Below are 20262 nucleotides of genomic sequence, written 5' to 3' on the forward strand. Positions count from 1 at the left end.
GCCAAATCGCCAACTTTGTTACGGTCAGTACAGTGGGGATTATAAAACACTCCACAGAGTCCCCAATACTATAACTCACAGCCACCGTAACCCTCAGGTTCTTTCAAGGTCGCCAACAGTGTATAATTTCCCCCACTGTAAGGGAATCTCCTCAGCAACTCCTCCTCCTGTACCCAACCAAGTAGAATTTATAAATGGTAGATGCTATGTGTAACAGGGCGAGGTCTTAATACCCCCTAGAGAAACCGCCCACAAGGACAATTCCACCCACTTCTCTATGAAGTATTAATGCCTCTCCACACGCCTTGTCCACAGACTGTGATACTCACAAACTGGGACAACACGCGCAGTATATATATTACTATACTATCCTATTACGACAAGTGCTTCCTAACACCTGTCAGACTGACACCCCTAGCCTACGACTACCACAATATATGATGTGTACAGCACATCCGGTGGTGTACACGCAAGCCCAGACACCACCTACGGGTGACAACAGCCCTACACGGAGTCCAGATACTCATCACAGACAAGTCTGGCAGACGACAACTACGCACCACTGGCTGACATGAAACCTCTCAGCATTCAATAGTGTGCGTGGCTACTACCACTACAATACAGTATACTACTGATACTACACAAAAGATGATGGGGGCACACAGCCGCCCACCAAAACACACTGGTGACCACGGCCATCAACAGCAACAACGGGACGAGGAAATAACGCGTCCCTCTGCGCCGCCACACCCGAGTGGATGAACGCACAACAGGAAATGCAGCCCCAACCGGCCACACTGTCCTTAGGACAACAAGCCTGTTGTCCTACACAGCCACGATCTACCGAGTAACAAGCCAGTTACTCAAGGGAGGGCACAACTCCCAGACCGACGACTAGTGAGCAACAAAAGAAGCCCAGCAACACGAATCTCCCTACCCTGTGCCAGACCACGAGAGTGCGTGTCTATCTCCGCTGAAGGCTACCTTGAAACTATAAACAGTATACTACTGATACTACACAAACGATGGTGGGGGGCACACAGCCGCCCACCAAACCACACTGGTGACCACGGCCACCAACAAAACAAACAGGATGAGACAAAGCGTGTCTCTCCTCCTCGCCGCCACCCCACGAGTAGACGAACGCACGAGAAATGCAGCCCCAACCGGCCACACTTTCTCAGAACAATAAGCCCGTTGTTCTACACAGCCACGGTCTACCGAGTAACAAGCCAGCTACTCAAGGGAGGGCACAACTCCCAGACCGACGACTAGTGAACAACAAGAGAAGCCCAGTATCACGAATCTCCCTACCCTGTGCCAGACCACGAGAGTGCGTGTCTATCTCCACTGAAGGCTACCTTGATACTGATGCAAGGCTCGCAGGCACACAAAATGGTGGAAACAAAGAGAGGGTGGTTGGCCACACAGCGACAGCCTGCGCTTGGGTGGCCAGAGGCTACGCATATACTATAAATAAATGAAGGGGAAATAATGCGATGCCCCTCATATATATATATATATATATATATATATATATATATATATATATATATATATATATATATATATATACAGGCAACCCTGCTTAACAAAGGTTCACACAACAAAATTTCGCTGCAAGGAAGGTTAAATTTTACTACCATCTGCTCGTTTAACGAACACCAAACTCACTTTAACGAAGTTTTATCCAGGTAATTTTTTCCAAGTTTGAAAGGCCCGCCGTATCATGCAAATTGACAGGCTTTTGAATATACCAGCACCTCTCGTGGACAACATGCACATCACTCATTGCCCCTGTTCAAAACAATAACAGCGTCAGTACCAGCCAGCTCGTCTTCCCTTGCTCAATTTACCACTAAAATACCCTGCAATGTCGTCTAGTGTTGCAAGATTTATGCAGCTGTTAAATCCGATCTCTCGTATCGTGGCAGCCGTGAAATATTAAGAACAGTACTGAAGAGAATCGGGTTTCGATATGGAAAGGTTGATGGACGTAGATTCCTAATGGAAAAAGATGATGTCACACATGCAAGGTTGATTTTCTTGCACGAATTGAAGAAACACAGAAGTTCAGGGAAAAGCATCGTCTACTTGGATGAAACCTGGATTAACCAAAATTACTCAGTGTCCAAATGCTGGGTAGACAGCACGGCAGAGAAGGCCACGGGAGTGAGGGTGCCCACGAGGAAGGGTTCCCGCTTGATTTTGCTTCACGCAGGAACGAGAGATGGATTTGTCCCTGGAGCAACCCTCGTTTTCCAAGCAAAGAATGTTGGTGATTACCATGAGCAAATGAATGCGGACACCTTTGAGAAGTGGTTTAAGTCCCAACTACTACCCAACATTCCATCCTCTTCAGTCATAGTGATAGATAATGCATCCTATCACTCAAGGAAAGTGGATAAGCCACCAACTACTGCAAACAAGAAAGCAGAGATCCAAGAATGGCTGGAGAAGAAGGGTGTTGCAGTGCCAGACGGTCTACTGAAGACTCAACTCCTGCATCTTGTCACTCGCCACACTGCAGCCGCTGACACACAATATGTCATTGATAAGACTGCCTCAGAACATGGGCATAAGGTTGTACACTTACCCCCATACCACTGCAACTATAACCCAATAAAACTGATTTGGGCACAAGTTAAAGGGTATGTGGCAAAGAGAAACACCTTTAAGATTGCAGACCTGAAGCCACTCGTCCAGGGGAGTCTCAACAGCATCACGGCAGACAACTGGAAAAATGCTGTGAGACACTCTGAGGGATTACAAGTGAATGATGAACAGAGATATGGTGATTGACCATTATCTCGACTGTTCACAATCACTCACTCATCTGATGAAGAGTCGTCATAACTCTTTTATGATATACAGAGGAATAAGGACTACTGGGGACACCTCTTTAAAAAAAACGCACAAGACAAATACCTCATGGTTGGTGTGGAAAAATTGTCAAATTTATATATATATATATATATATATATATATATATATATATATGCAATTATAAATGACTTACTAAAAAAATCAAAGGTAAGCAGAGAGAGAGAGAGAGAGAGAGAGAGAGAGAGAGAGAGAGAGAGAGAGAGAGAGAGAGAGAGAGAGAGAGAGAGAGAGAGTGTAACAGTAGTGAAAACGTGTCAACACTGTACAGAGACGCTCGCCCCCCATGGCCGTAAATTAAGGCTGGTCAGACTATAATAGCATTGCTCACCACCATCTTGACTCCATCTACTGTCTCTACTATTTTCAAGTCAGCAGACTCTATTAACCCCTTCGCGCCGGATGTTAAAAAAGCCCGCCTGTATGATATACGGGTGGTAGTGCCAAGCGCAGGAAACTCGTGCAAGCTTGTCATACTTGTCATCTTTGTGTATTATGCTGCTATTTTTTAGTCACTATTTCGCCTTCGAAGAGGAAAGTGGATGCTTCTCTCTTCGGGGAGAGAGAGAGAGAGAGAGAGAGAGAGAGAGAGAGAGAGAGAGAGAGAGAGAGAGAGAGAGAGAGAGAGAGAGAGAGAGAGAGAGAGAGAGAGAGTGACATTTGCTAATGTTTTGGACACAAGCGGGACGCATGTAGCTTATCTTTCGAGAGGAAGAGGGGAAGGAGAAGAGAGAGAGAGAGAGAGAGAGAGAGAGAGAGAGAGAGAGAGAGAGAGAGAGAGAGAGAGAGAGAGAGAGAGAGAGAGAGAGAGAGAGAGAGAGAGAGAGAGAGAGAGCTATGCTCGTACTGTCCCGTCTCCATATCTACTAATGTCCAGCTTTTTCTTAAAATCATGAATATTCCTTTGTTGACCACTTCCACGTCTAAACTATTCCATGCTTCCACCCTTCTATGAGGGAAGCTATATTTTTCACATCTCTCCTATAAGTGGCCATTTTAGTTTTTCCCATGCCCTCTCGACATTCTTTCATTCCACATACACAGATCTTCCCTATCCATTTTTCCATGCCAATCATCACTCTGTATATTGCTATCAGGTCTCCCTTTCTCTTCTGTTTTCCAGGGTCGGAAGTTGCATTCTGTTCAGTCTGTCTTCATAAGTCAAATCTCTTAAGTCAGGCACCATTTTGTTGCAGCCCTCTGTACTTTCTCTAGTTTCCTTATGTGTTTCTTTAAGTTCGAGCCCACTGTATTGTTGCATATTCAAGCCTTGGTCTTATCATTGCAGTAATTATTTTCTTCATCATTTCTTCATCTAAATATACGAACGCCACTCTTATGTTCCTCAATAAGTTCAATACTTCTCCAATTATTTTGTTTATATGTCTCTCTGGCGATAGGTCATTGGTAATTGTCACCCCAAGGTCTTTTTCTTCATGACTGGTTTTATGTCTTCATTTCCTATCTTGTACATACTCCTGATTCTTCTTTCACTCTTGCCAAACTCTAATTTCTTGCATTTTGTCGTGTTGAACTCCATTTGCCATGTACAGCTCCATTTCCATATTCTGTCCAAGTCTTCCTGGAGTAGTTCGCAATCTTTGTCACATCTCACTTTTCTTAACAATTTTGCATCGTCTGCAAATAGGCTCACATAACTGGACACCCCATCCACCATGTCATTTATGTAGACCGCGAACATTACTGGTGCCAACACTGATCCCTGTGGAACTCCACTCTCCACCAAGCCCCATTCTGATGGTCTGTCCTTAATTATTGTTCTCATTTCTCTTCCTATCAAAAAGTCTTCCATCCATTTTAGTAAACTGCCATGCACTCCTCCTACCATTTCAAGTTTGCAGATCAGTCTCCGGTGTGGTACCTTATCAAAGGCCTTTTTTAAATCCAGATATATTCCATCAGCCCAACCATCTCTTTCCTGTATTACATCTATCACCCTCGAATAGTAACATATCAGGTTTGTCGTGCATGAACGCCCTAAAACCAAATTGACACTCACAAAGTATGTCATTTTTCTCCAAGAAGTCTGTCCATCTATTCTTCACCACCCTCTCACACATCTTAGCTACCACACTTGTAAGTGACACTGGTCTATAGTTCAATGGGTCTCTCTTGTTACCTGATTTATAAATTGGGACAATGTTAGCTCTTTTCCAGTCTTGGGGCACTACACCTTCCCTTAATGAGGCATCAATTACTTCACAAACTTTTTCTGCCAGTTGCTCCTGCATTCTCTTAAAATCCATCCTGATACCCCATCAGGTCCCACAGCTTTTCTCACTTCTAAACTCCCCATCATATTCTTGATCTCCTCCACAGTTACTTGAAACTCCTTCATAATCCCTTTCTGTTCCATTACCAGTGGTTTGTCAAAAGCAGTCTCCTTTGTGAATACCTTCCGAAAGCATCCATTCATAGCCTCTGCCATTTCCTGGGATCCTCACTGCATACTCCATTTACTTCTAAACTTTCAATACTTTCTCTATTTTTGATGTTGTTGTTCACATGTCTGTAAAAAGCCTTGGTTGGTCTTTACATTTATCAATTATATCCTTTTCTTGTTTCTTTCTTTCTTCTCTTCTAATCAACACATATTCATTTCTTGCTCTTTTGTAACTTTCCCACTGCTTAATCCGTCTTTTCCTTCTCCACCTCTTCCATGCATCCTCTTTTCTTGTTCTAGCCTTTTCACATCTATCGTTAAACCAGTCCTGCTTTCCAACTTCTCTATGTTGTCTTATTGGTACAAATTTTTCTCACCTTCTTTGTATATTTTTATAAATTCCTTCCACTTTTCATTTGCTCCTTAGCACTCTTGAATTTCATCCAATTTGTCTCTTGAAAGAATTTCTTTAGGTTTCCAAAATCTGTCTTGGCATAATTCCATCTTCCCACTTTATATTCTTCATTTCTTCTAGATTTCTCTTCATCTATCACCTTGAACTCCAAAACTGCATGATCACTCTTTGCTAAAGGGCACTCCACCCTCATCTCCTCAATGACCATTGGCTCTGTACTAAAGACCAAGTCCAGTCTTGACGATGCTCCCTCTCCTCCAAACCTAGTATCTTCTTTGACCCACTGAGTTAACACATTTTCCATTGCCAGTGTCAATAGTGTATTTCCCATGTTGTCTCTGATCCTTCCATTGACCAGTCCTCCCAACACACCTCTTTACAATTAAAATCTCCCATCATTATAGTTCGTTCACAGCCACCCAACATTTCTTCCAGACATGTTCCTGTATCACTTATCATTTCTTCATATTCCTGTACTGACCATGCATTTGTCTTAGGTGGTACGTACACCACTATGTAGTGCCTCTTTTTCCTTCATTAGTTTCTGCTCTGATCTTTAGCACTTCTGCCTTTCCCATACCTTCTTTCACTTGATCCACCTTTATATCTTTTTAACCAGCAACATCACTCCTCCTCCCATCTTACCTACTCTATTTCTTTTCCAAACATTATATTTCCTTCTCCAACCATCATCAGGTCTTCTCCTCTCTCAGTTTTGTTTCAGTAAGACCCACAATATCTGGGTTCTTGTCCCTCAAGTAATCGTTGAGTTCTAAAATCCCGATATCACTCCATTTATGTTGGAATACATTACATTCCGCTCATACGTAAGTTTCTTTAGTCCTTTCTTGCTGTACTTTTCTGGGTTATGAACCACTTCCTCAGTCTCATATCCAAGATTCTCCAGAAAAACTCTTTCTTCTCCTCTTCTGTCCTCTCTTCATTTTTTTCAAAGCCTCCTTTCTCAACTCATTTAACATTTCTCTTTCCTTTTCACCGAGATCTCTTCTCAACCAAATCTTCCTTGTTGTTTCCTGCTGGGCTAGCCTCCATGACTTCTCCACCAATTCATCTACATCCTTTTGTGACTTAAGTTTGATTCTTATTGGCCTCATACCTTCTCCTGTGAACTTTCCAATTCTATGGAAGTCCTCTATTTCTTGTACTAGGTCTTTTCCTCCTCCTGCACCACATTAATGATATTATTTATCACCTTTTTATGTTTTCTCTCTCTCCATTTTACTCGGTGTCTTATCCTCCTCCACACCAAATATCACCACACATCTCTTTTTGTCTACAGTTTCCCTCACCAATGTCTCATTTGACTTAATAACCTTCACCACTTTCTCAGCAATCTTCTCTTCTATGATCTGTTGATCTATAATTTCAGCAAGGCCCAAAGTTTTCTCCCAGACTCTTTGATTTCCTTTTCCAGACTTGCAACTTTGTAATTTACCTCCTTTCTTTCCACTTCCTGACTTTTTTCCATTCAGCCTGCTTCTCCATCACTTTTCCTAAAGATTCTCCACATTTGTCGCAATTCACTTTAATTAACTTAACTTCCTCTTTCAGTACTGCATTTTCTTTCTTCATATCGCACTCTTTCATTACATTGTCATAACTCGTTTCCAGGCCCCCATACTTTTCAAACAGTTTTTCAATTTTACCTTCCAACTCCAGAATTTTCTTCACATAAACGCTCTTCTCCATTATTCCTTGAAATCCTGTGAAGTCTGATTCATCCTTCGAGTTCACGGCCGCCATGTTGCGCAGATGTAAACAAACTTCATCTGATGGCTCAAATGCAGGCTACAGTTTATATTCACCTTCCCTGAACATTATTTTGCTAATCAACAGTTAACATGACTATATGGAGACGGGACAAACATTACAAGCTCCTTTCCCACCTTGGTTACTCTTAGGCAATGGTAACTGTAGAATTAGAGATGATTGCTCTGGAGCTCAGCGACCACATCCGCCATCGACGGTGTGTGTGTGTGTGTGTGTGTTTTCACGAATGTTACAAGGCGGGACGATGTAACTTATCTTCGAGAGGAGAGGGGAGGGAGGGAAGGAGATGGGGAGGAGGAAAGGAGGGAGGGAGGAGGAGAGAGAGAGAGAGAGAGAGAGAGAGAGAGAGAGAGAGAGAGAGAGAGAGAGAGAGAGAGAGAGAGAGAGAGAGAGAGAGAGAGATCGGAAGTCTATGCCATTGGGTAATTTTAGACACAAGGCAGGACGCATGTAGCTTATCTTTAGTGATTGGTGGAAACAAGGATGGTGGGAAGAGCACTAGGATTTCAAGGACAGCATACGGTGTGTGTAGTTGATATTCAACACACTATACGGGACAACTGAACTGAAGAAAGCTCAGAAAAGAAATATGACGCCTACGTAGGTGTCACCATATATGCTACTGGGGCTTCATGACGCCTACATAGACGTCACCGTATTGAAGGGGTTAAGAAGGCTGGTAAGACTGTATCTTCCTTGCAAGCTAAAAGAACCACCTGAACTTGTGACTACAATGGATAAAATGGAAAGCCTTGTGGAAATGTGGTACATAAGTTTTGCATGTGATACAATGATGCGCCCTATGTTTACATTCCACAGGTTGCCAGTTAGTGTCTTTCCCGTTTCACTCTCCCTCCCTTCATAAATTTCAGATCATCAACATTATAAAGTTACGTACACACATACATTAGTGTACATTATAATGACTTAAATTAAACTGCCTAAATGTTTAACTTCATAATTTTTACTTTCATTAAACCTTTCATTGTACTATGATGCACTCTCGCTTTGTTTACTCTCAATGGAAGTTCAAGTCAGGGGTTAAACTTGTTATACAGTAAAAGTCCTGAAATCCGGAAGTCATGGGGGTTCAGGCATTCCGGATTCTAGGATTTTCCGGATTGTAAGATAATAAGGCTGAAAGTAAGATTAAAATCTTGAGGGTACTATGTAAACCCCACTAAACTAACCCCAACTTGCTATATCTTTTTGTAGTACTGTCATAACATCTTACAGGGATTGCTACTACCACCACTGTGTACTTCCTCACTACACCGCACAAGATTTACGTAGGCTTTTTTTTTTTTTTTTGAAGATTTGCCAGACTATGTGGGGAGTGGCATGGGCCTTTCCAGCCATTATGGCAGTCCATATGTGATGATTGCTCTTTTCCTACTTGTCAACTTGTATTTGTGTACGTGATTTCACTATTTTACGTAGGCTATTCCACCATCCACATATACTGAGAAGTTTGAGTGATTGTACTGTATTGTACCCACATAATATGTATACAGTCCACAATACTTATGTCACACTTTATAAAATAATTCTAAGTATAATACAAAACACATTTCATAACATAAAACATTTACTGATGTCTGATAAAGGGAAACAAAAAGAAAGGAAGGCCTCCAACATCATACACCAGCCAATCACGTCAATGGCGTTGAGCATACACCAGCTGGACCACCCATACAGATAACAGGACTTCGCAACATACACACACACACACACATAAAAAAGGTGATAAATAATATCATTAATGTGGTGCAGGAGGAGGGAAAAGACCTAGTACAAGAAATAGAGGACTTCCATAGAATTGGAAAGTTCACAAGAGAAGGTATGAGGCCAATAAGAATCAAACTTAAGTCACAAAAGGATGTAGATGAATTGGTGGAGAAGTCATGGAGGCTAGCCCAGCAGGAAACAACAAGGAAGATTTGGTTGAGAAGAGATCTCGGTGAAAAGGAAAGAGAAATGTTAAATGAGTTGAGAAAGGAGGCTTTGAAAAAATGAAGAGAGGACAGAAGAGGAGAAGAAAGAGTTTTCTGGAGAATCTTGGATATGAGACTGAGGAAGTGGTTCATAACCCAGAAAAGTACAGCAAGAAAGGACTAAAGAAACTTACATATGAGCGAAATGTAATGTATTCCAACATAAATGGAGTGATATCGGGATTTTAGAACTCAACGATTACTTGAGGGACAAGAACCCAGATATTGTGGGTCTTACTGAAACAAAACTGAGAGAGGAGAAGACCTGATGAAGGTTGGAGAAGGAAATATAACGTTTGGAAAAGAAATAGAGTAGGTAAGATGGGAGGAGGAGTGATGTTGCTGGTTAAAAAGATATAAAGGTGGATCAAGTGAAAAAGGTATGGGAAAGGCAGAAGTGCTAAAGATCAGAGCAGAAACTAATGAAGGAAAAAGAGGCACTACATAGTGGTGTACGTACCACCTAAGACAAATGCATGGTCAGTACAGGAATATGAAGAAATGATAAGTGATACAGGAACATGTCTGGAAGAAATGTTGGGTGGCTGTGAACGAACTATAATGATGGGAGATTTTAATTGTAAAGAGGTGTGTTGGGAGGACTGGTCAATGGAAGGATCAGAGACAACATGGGAAATACACTATTGACACTGGCAATGGAAAATGTGTTAACTCAGTGGGTCAAAGAAGATACTAGGTTTGGAGGAGAGGGAGCATCGTCAAGACTGGACTTGGTCTTTAGTACAGAGCCAATGGTCATTGAGGAGATGAGGGTGGAGTGCCCTTTAGCAAAGAGTGATCATGCAGTTTTGGAGTTCAAGGTGATAGACGAAGAGAAATCTAGAAGAAATGAAGAATATAAAGTGGGAAGATGGAATTATGCCAAGACAGATTTTGGAAACCTAAAGAAATTCTTTCAAGAGACAAATTGGATGAAATTCAAGAGTGCTAAGGAGCAAATGAAAAGTGGAAGGAATTTATAAAAATATACAAAGAAGGTGAGAAAAATTTGTACCAATAAGACAACATAGAGAAGTTGGAAAGCAGGACTGGTTTAACGATAGATGTGAAAAGGCTAGAACAAGAAAAGAGGATGCATGGAAGAGGTGGAGAAGGAAAAGACGGATTAAGCAGTGGGAAAGTTACAAAAGAGCAAGAAATGAATATGTGTTGATTAGAAGAGAAGAAAGAAAGAAACAAGAAAAGGATATAATTGATAAATGTAAAGACCAACCAAGGCTTTTTACAGACATGTGAACAACAACATCAAAAATAGAGAAAGTATTGAAAGTTTAGAAGTAAATGGAGTATGCAGTGAAGATCCCAGGAAATGGCAGAGGCTATGAATGGATGCTTTCGGAAGGTATTCACAAAGGAGACTGCTTTTGACAAACCACTGGTAATGGAACAGAAAGGGATTATGAAGGAGTTTCAAGTAACGGTGGAGGAGATCAAGAACATGATGGGGAGTTTAGAAGTGAGAAAAGCTGTGGGACCTGATGGGGTATCAGGATGGATTTTAAGAGAATGCAGGAGCAATTGGCAGAAAAAGTTTGTGAAGTAATTGATGCCTCATTAAGGGAAGGTGTAGTGCCCCAAGACTGGAAAAGAGCTAACATTGTCCCAATCTATAAATCAGGTAACAAGAGAGACCCATTGAACTATAGACCAGTGTCACTTACAAGTGTGGTAGCTAAGATGTGTGAGAGGGTGGTGAAGACTAGATGGACAGACTTCTTGGAGAAAAATGACATACTTTGTGAGTGTCAATTTGGTTTTAGGAAAGGGCGTTCATGCACGACAAACCTGATATGTTACTATTCGAGGGTGATAGATGTAATACAGGAAAGAGATGGTTGGGCTGATGGAATATATCTGGATTTAAAAAAGGCCTTTGATAAGGTACCACACCAGAGACTGATCTGGAAACTTGAAATGGTAGGAGGAGTGCATGGCAGTTTACTAAAATGGATGGAAGACTTTTGGTAGGAAGAGAAATGAGAACAATAATTAAGGACAGACCATCAGAATGGGGATTGGTGGAGAGTGGAGTTCCACAGGGATCAGTGTTGGCACCAGTAATGTTCGCAGTCTACATAAATGACATGGTGGATGGGGTGTCCAGTTATGTGAGCCTATTTGCAGACGATGCAAAATTGTTACGAAAAGTGAGATGTGACAAAGATTGCGAACTACTCCAGGAAGACTTGGACAGAATATGGAAATGGAGCTGTACATGGCAAATGGAGTTCAACACGACAAAATGCAAGAAAATAGAGTTTGGCAAGAGTGAAAGAAGAATCAGGAGTATGTACAAGATAGGAAATGAAGACATAAAACCAGTCATGAAGAAAAGACCTTGGGGTGACAATTACCAATGACCTATCGCCAGAGAGACATATAAACAAAATAATTGGAGAAGTATTGAACTTATTGAGGAACATAAGAGTGGCGTTCGTATATCTAGATGAAGAAATGATGAAGAAAATAATTACTGCAATGATAAGACCGAGGCTTGAATATGCAACAATACAGTGGGCTCGAACTTAAAGAAACACATAAGGAAACTAGAGAAAGTACAGAGGGCTGCAACGAAAATGGTGCCTGACTTAAGAGATTTGACTTATGAAGACAGACTGAAAAGAATGCAACTTCCAACCCTGGAAAACAGAAGAGAAAGGGGAGACCTGATAGCAATATACAGAGTGATGATTGGCATGGAAAAAATGGATAGGGAAGATCTGTGTATGTGGAATGGAAGAATGTCGAGAGGGCATGGGAAAAACTAAAATGGCCACTTATAGGAGAGATGTGAAAAAATATAGCTTCCCTCATAGAAGGGCGGAAGCATGGAATAGTTTAGAAGTGGAAGTGGTCAACGCAAGGAATATTCATGATTTTAAGAAAAAGCTGGACATTAATAGATATGGAGACGGGACAACACGAGCATAGCTCTTTTCCCGTATGTTACAATTAGGTAAATACAATTAGGTAAATACACACATATATAAGAGCGGAAGGAAGGAAGAACCTTTAAATTACAGGCCGGTATCACTAACTAGTGTAATATGCAAGATGTGTGAAAAAGTAATAAAGAAGCAATGGATCGAGTTTCTTGAAGACAACAAAATATTATCAAATAGCCAATTTGGTTTTAGAAAAGGTCGGTCATGTGTGACAAATTTATTGAGTTTCTACTCTAGAATAGTTGATAAAGTACAAGAGAGAGAGGCATGGGTTGACTGTATTTATTTAGATCTAAAAAAGGCTTTTGATAAAGTGCCACATGAAAGATTACTATGGAAGTTAGAGGAGAAGGGTGGCTTAAAGGAAGCACATTGAGATGGATGAAGAATTACTTAAGGGGAGAGAAATAAGGACGATAGTTAAAGATATGAAGTCCAAGTGGAGAACAGTAGACAGTGGAGTGCCACAGGGGTTAGTATTGGCACCAATACTTTTTCTCGTATATATAAATGACATGCCAGAGGAGTGAACAGCTACATAAATCTGTTTGCGGACGATGCGAAACTGTGCAGAGTCATTAAACAAAAGAGGATTGTGAAATACTACAGGAAGACTTAAACAAGATCTGGAAATGGAGCAAAAAATTGGAGATGGAATTCAATGTGGACAAAAGCCATGTCATGGAAATGGGAAAAAGTGAAAGACGACCAGTGGGAATCTATAAGATGGGAGATGGAGTAGAACTAGAAAAAGTAAAAGAGGAAAAGGACTTGGGAGTGACAATGGAAGAAAATAATCAACCGGTTAGCCATATTGATAGAATTTTCAGAGAGACGTATAATTTGCTAAGGAATATTGGAGTAGCATTTCACTATATGGACAAGGAAATGATGAAGAAATTGATAAGTACTAAAATAAGACCTAGATTGGAATATGCAGGAGTTGTGTGGACTCCCCATAAAGAGAAACACATAAGAAAATTAGAGAGACTACAAAAAGTGGCTACAAGAATGGTTCCAGAATTTAAAGGGATGGCATATGAGGAGAGACTAAAGGCAATGGATCTACCAACCTTGGAGCAGAGAAGAGAGAGAGGGGATCTGATACAAGTTTATAAATTGATTAACGGAATGGATGAAGTGGATAATGAGAAACTGATCCTGAGAGAAGAATATGACTTTAGAAGCACAAGATCGCATAGTAAGAAACTAAGGAAGGACGATGTCTGAGAGATGTTAAAAATTTAGTTTCCAAAGATGTGTTGAGACTTGGAACAGTTTGAGTGAGGAAGTGGTATCAGCAAAGAGTGTACATAGTTTTAAAGAAAAATTGGATAAGTGTAGATATGGAGACGGGACCACACGAGCATAAAGCCCAGGCCCTGTAAAACTACAACTAGGTAAATACAACTAGGTAAATACACACACACACACACACACACACACACACACACACACACACACACACACACACATGCACATCACCTAAAGAAACATAAAACACCACTTATAATACCTCCAAATATTATTCTCTTACGAGTTTGTGTTAAACTAAATGTTGGTGATGACATGTTCGGTTTCGGCTATTATTATTATATATTTATTACTATTATTTCTTAATTTTTATATATTTAACTCAGCGTTTCAAATTTTCCAGATTATAAGGATTTTCGGATTATAAGGTTCCAGATTTAAGGACTTTTACTGTAATCGGTTCGTTTAACGAAGTTTTGCTTAATGAAGGGTTTTTTAGGAACATAACCTCTTTGTTAAGCAGGGGTTGCCTGTATATATATGTATGTTGTGAGGGGCACTGCCTTGTTTCCCCTTTAATTTATTATTTTATTATATGCCCATTGTATGGCGGCCTCAAGCGCGGGCTGTCGCTGTTCCGCTGTGCGGCCAACCACACTCTCTTTGTTTCCACCATCTTGTTGTGCTTGCGAGCATCGCCTCAGTACCAGGGTAGTCTTCAGCTGAGGTGGACACGTCTCTCGTGGTCTGGCACAGGATAGGGAGATTCGTGTTGCTGGGCTTCTCTAGGTGCTCACTAGTCATCGGTCTGGGAGTTGTGCCCTCCCTTGAGTAGCTGGCTTGTTACTCGGTAGACCGTGGCTGTGTAGGACAACGGGCTTGTTGTCCTGAGGAAAGTGTGGCCAGTTGGGGCTGCATTTGTTGTCGTGCGTTCGTCCACTCGGGTGTGGCAACGCGGAGGGACGCGTTATTGTTTTGTCCCGTTGTTGCTGTTGGTGGCTGTAGTCACCAGTGTGTTTTGGGTGGGCGGCTGTGTGCCCCAATCATCTGTTGTGTAGTATCAGTAGTATACTGTTTATAGTACCAGCCAGTCTTCAGCTGAGGTAACACGTGCACTCTGGGCACAGGAAGAGACGTGTTTGCTGGGCTGTGTGTTAATAGGTACTCATTAGTCATCGATCTGGGAGTTGTGCCCTCCCTTGAGTAGCTAGCTTGCTACTCAAGGGGCTGTAGAACAGCAGGTTGTTGTTCTGAGAGAAGTGTAGTTGGTTTGGCAGCATTTCTCGTGCATTCGTCCACTCGGGTGTGGCGACGCGGAGGGACGCGTTATTGTTTTGTCCCGTTGTTGCTGTTGGTGGCTGTGGTCACCAGTGTGTTTGGTGGGCGGCTGTGTGCCCCATCATCTTTAGTGTAGTATCAGTAGTATACTGTATTGTAGTGGTTGTAGCCACGCACGCTAGTGAAAAGCTGAGAGGCTTCATGCTGTAGGCCAGTGGGTGCGTAGATCTCGTCCGTCAGACTTGTCTGTGACGAGTATCTGGACTCCGTGTGGCTGTTGTCACCCGTAGGTGGTTTCTGGGCTTGTGTGTACACCACCGGATGTGCTGTACACATCATATATTGTAGTAGTCGTAGGCTAGGGGTGTCAGTCTGACAGGTGTTAGGAAGCACTTGTCGTAGTAAGATAGTATAGTAATATACTGCGCGTGTTGTCCCAGTCTGTGATTTATCACAGTCTGTGGACAAGGCGTGCGGAGAGGTAATAATACTTCATAGAGAAAGAAGTGGGTGGAATTGTCTTTGTGGGCAGTTTCTCTAGGGGGTATTAAGGCCTCGCCCTGTTACACATAGCATCTACCATTTATAAATTCTACTTGGTTGGGCACCGGAGGAGAAGGAGTAGTAAGGAGATTCCCTTACAGTGGGGGAAGTTATACACTGTTGGCGACCTTGAAAAAACCTGAGTGTTACGGCTGCTGTGATTTATAGTAGTAGGGACTCTGTGGAGTGTTATATTCCCCACTGCACTGACCGTAACAAAGCTGGCGATTTTGCCAGGATAACACTCTAGTGAGCTGTAGCAGTTAACCACAGCCGTGGTGACTGTAACAATGTGTATATATATACAGGCAACCCCTGTTTAACGAAGGGATTATGTTCCTAAAAAACACTTCGTTAAGCGAAACTTCGTTAAGCGAACCGATTATAACAAGTTTAACCCCTGACTTGAACTTCCATTGAGAGTAAGCAAAGCGAGAGTGCATCATAGTACAGTGAAAGGTTTAATGAAAATAAAAATTATGAAGTTTAACATTTAGGCAGTTAAATTTAATTTAAGTCATTATAATGTACACTAATGTATGTATGTACGTAACTTTATAATGTTGATCTTAAATTTATGCAGGGAGGGAGAGTGAAATGGGAAAGACACTAACCGGCAACCTGTGGAATGTAAACAAAGGGCGCATCATTGTACCGCATACAAAACTTATGTACCACATTTCCACAAGGCTTTCCATTTTATCCAGTGTAGAGTCATGAGTTCAGGTGGTTCTTTTAGCTTGCAAGGAAGATACAGTCTCACCAGCATTCTTAATAGAGTCTGTAGACTTGAAAATAGTAGAGATAGTATATGGAGTCAAGATGGTGGCGAGCAATGCTATTAGTTTTCTTGCCTCTCATGCCTGTGAATAATATCTAGTTTCACTTCGAGAGTAAGAGACTTCCTGGTCTTCTTAGGAACGTTAGGCCACATTGCAGAGCATTTTGGTGGTAAGTTGAGCGAGTGAAGACGAGCTGCTATTGACACTGCCATGGGAGTGAATGGTGCATGTGTTGTCCACGAGAGGCTTGATCTTGATCTTCATCTTGATTCTACAGGTGTCCTTGGATTTCTCCTGAGGCAGGCCTTAGTATTTGCAGCTCCTGGTGTATTCAAAAGCTTGTCAGCTTGCATAATACGGTGGGGCTTTCAAACTTGGAAAAAATTACCTGGATAAAAGTTTGTTAAAGCGAGTTTGGTGTTCATTAAACGAGCAGATGGTAGTAAAATGAAACCTTCGTTGTAGGGAAATTTCGTTGTGTGAACCTTCGTTAAACGGGGGTTGCCTGTATATATATATATATATATATATATATATATATATATATATATATATATATATATATATATATATATATACGAGTATATATATACAGTAAGCCCCCGAATTTAGCAAAATCCAGCTTAGCGAAACCCTTATTTAGCGAGTGTCTGGAAAAAGGCCAAGCCCTCAAGTTTAGTAATTTTCTCTCATATTTAGCGAATGTACTGCGCTACACTGTCCCGCCTCCTGCTCACTCTGAGCCAATTGCGTGTCTGTTTGGCCGTGACATCAGCCCCCACAGTGCCTCCGGCATTCCCGTTCGACACTTGAGCTATTAATCCAGCGTGTGAACTCATTTTTTGTGCTCCCATCCTCACTGTTTAGCGAGTTTCGCTATCACCATGGCCTTCACTAACCCCTCCTACTCAGGAACGTCGATAGACGTTAATCACGCAAGACTCGAGGTACGTCGATCGACGTTTGGGCGTTTTGGGCTATATTTTGGCTATTTTCTTCCCGTTTTCTTTGCTTGTGAGTTGGGAACACTCATCGGGAGTAAACATGTGCTATAGGTCAGTGTGTCACCAACTTCCACAATGGATGGTGAGAGCGAAAGTGATTCCACGATATCTGATTCCGTCACCTCTCACGTGTGCCTTACTTCTACACTTCAGGTCTCTCATCATGTTTCGGGGAGACAACTTTTGAATGAGAGTGGTATCGAAAGGGCATTGGAATTAACAGTTTCTACAATACTAGAAAGCGAAGATAGCGATGTTCTTGGCTCTGATACGGATATAGAAGGTTCAACCACAGAGGGGGAGGACATTCTACCACCATCACCAAAGAGAGAGAGAGAGAGAGAGAGATACAAGGGGCCCATTTTCTATCGCTGTAGCCAAGGCCGCTGGCGCCAATCGGACGCAAGGCCACGTACACCAATTATATCACCTCATTCAACCTGTGACATTTTGGTAACCACAGCATCTAGAGACTTCTGGTTTTTTCCATTGCAAAGAGAAAGAGTTGCTTGTGGGCAGAAAACCATTTGTACTCACTCGTTTCTTGAATTTCCAATTGTAATCAGTATGTAAATAGAGGCTATTTTGTGTGTTTCTCGCCAAACTTCCCGAGTTAGCGCGAGCGAAAAACTAAACGTCCCCAAGTTTTAGGGGCTATTGGTTCGGGGGGTGCTGATTCTCGTGAAGGTGGCGATGTTGCAGCTGTAAATGGGGACTCGAAATGGGGACTTTGGGCAGACAAAAGACTGATTGGTATTTTTCCCTATTTAAAGTAGTATTCAAATTTGGCGAAATTCCAATTTAGCAATGGTTTCAGCAGACTAATAAGATCGCTAAATGTGGGGGCTTACTGTATATATATATATATATATATATATATATATATATATATATATATATATATATATATATATATATATATATATATATATATATATATATATATATATATATATATATATATATATATATACACACACACACACACAAAGATTGCGAACTACTCCAGGAAGACTTGGACAGAATATGGAAATGGAGCTGTACATGGCAAATGGAGTTCAACATGACAAAATGCAAGAAAATAGAGTTTGGCAAGAGTGAAAGAAGAATCAGGAGTATATACAAGATAGGAAATGAAGACATAAAAACCAGTCATGAAGAAAAAGACCTTGGGGTGACAATTACCAATGACCTATCGCCAGAGAGACATATAAACAAAATAATTGGAGAAGTATTGAACTTATTGAGGAACATAAGAGTGGCGTTCGTATATTTAGATGAAGAAATGATGAAGAAAATAATTACTGCAATGATAAGACCGAGGCTTGAATATGCAACAATACAGTGGGCTCCCAACTTAAAGAAACACATAAGGAAACTAGAGAAAGTACAGAGGGCTGCAACAAAAATGGTGCCTGACTTAAGAGATTTGACTTATGAAGACAGACTGAAAAGAATGCAACTTCCGACCCTGGAAAACAGAAGAGAAAGGGAGACCTGATAGCAATATACAGAGTGATGATTGGCATGGAAAAATGGATAGGGAAGATCTGTGTATGTGGAATGAAAGAATGTCGAGAGGGCATGGGAAAAACTAAAATGGCCACTTATAGGAGAGATGTGAAAAAATATAGCTTCCCTCATAGAAGGGTGGAAGCATGGAATAGTTTAGACGTGGAAGTGGTCAACGCAAGGAATATTCATGATTTTAAGAAAAAGCTGGACATTAATAGATATGGAGACGGGACAACACGAGCATAGCTCTTTTCCCGTATGTTACAATTAGGTAAATACAATTAGGTAAATACACACACACACACATTAAACCCTCAATATAGCAGACGATATGGGGACAGGAGTCTGTCGTTATATCTGAAGATCTGCTATAAACAAGGATCCTTTATTTTTGATGGAAATACTGGACATATCCATTATATCCTGAAGTTTGCCTGGTATTTATACCTACTGCCACCCCGCTCCCGCAGTATGCCATGTGCAGTCACTGTGCTAACGTGTTATGGGACGACGTTCTCGCTATAACAGATGAAAAATCCATCATAGCGAGGGTTTGTCCGGTCAGATTTTTTTGTCCATTATATCTGATATCTGGTATATCAAGATCCATTACATCAAGGATTTACTGTGTATGTATATATATATATATATATATATATATATATATATATATATATATATATATATATATATATACAGTAATCGCCTGCGTATCCGGATTATAGCAGCCAAGGCCCTGGTGGATACGCAAGATATCCGGATACACAAAATTTCCTCTTGCATGCCCTTAAAAATTGAGAAAAAAAATGTATATAACCCAAATGGGTAAGAAAACAATGAATGAAAGTACATTAAATGTATAATCTGGAACAAAAAATGGCACACCTAACCCTACATTATCGCGCCGTTCCGTTATCGCGTTTAGGCGTTATCGCGCACTTATGAAAATCTGCAAAATTAAGTTTTAGCGCATCTGGAAAGTCGTTATAGCGCACCCGTAATAGTAATAGTAGTTGTAGTAGTAGTAGTAGTAGTAGTAGTAGTAGTAGTAGTAAGTAGTAGTAGTAGTAGTAGTAGTAGTAGTAGTAGTAGTAGTACCCATATCCCAACCACACACCGACGAATGTTTAGATGGGAGGAGGAGAAAAAGGAAGAGGTGGAGGGGGAGAAAGATGATTATCATGAGGAGGAGGAGCCAGCAGCCAATCATCGCTGCGTATTCACATCACGTGATTTGAATAAGGGAGCTGATTGGTTCCAGTCACTCTGCTCACCACCACCACCAATTGATATCAATAAATTACTAATGCTCTTATTATATAAAAATAGCTTTGCATATGGCTTAAAAATGCCCTCAAGATTGCTAAGTTTTCAATATTTTTTCAAACCCCCGTCTGATATGGCTCGCTTCTCTCACAGCAGCTCACCACCAA

The 20262-nt window shown here is 41.2% G+C and overlaps 1 protein-coding gene across 7 annotated transcripts in view; it reads right to left on the minus strand.

Moving 5' to 3' along the window:
* Positions 1–20262, minus strand: part of LOC123498112 (meiosis-specific nuclear structural protein 1-like) — a 90523-nt gene that overhangs the window by 42891 nt on the left and 27370 nt on the right. The window lies entirely within an intron of this gene.

This window comes from Portunus trituberculatus, chromosome 47, assembly GCF_017591435.1.
Source record: "Portunus trituberculatus isolate SZX2019 chromosome 47, ASM1759143v1, whole genome shotgun sequence".
Taxonomy (NCBI): domain Eukaryota; kingdom Metazoa; phylum Arthropoda; class Malacostraca; order Decapoda; family Portunidae; genus Portunus; species Portunus trituberculatus.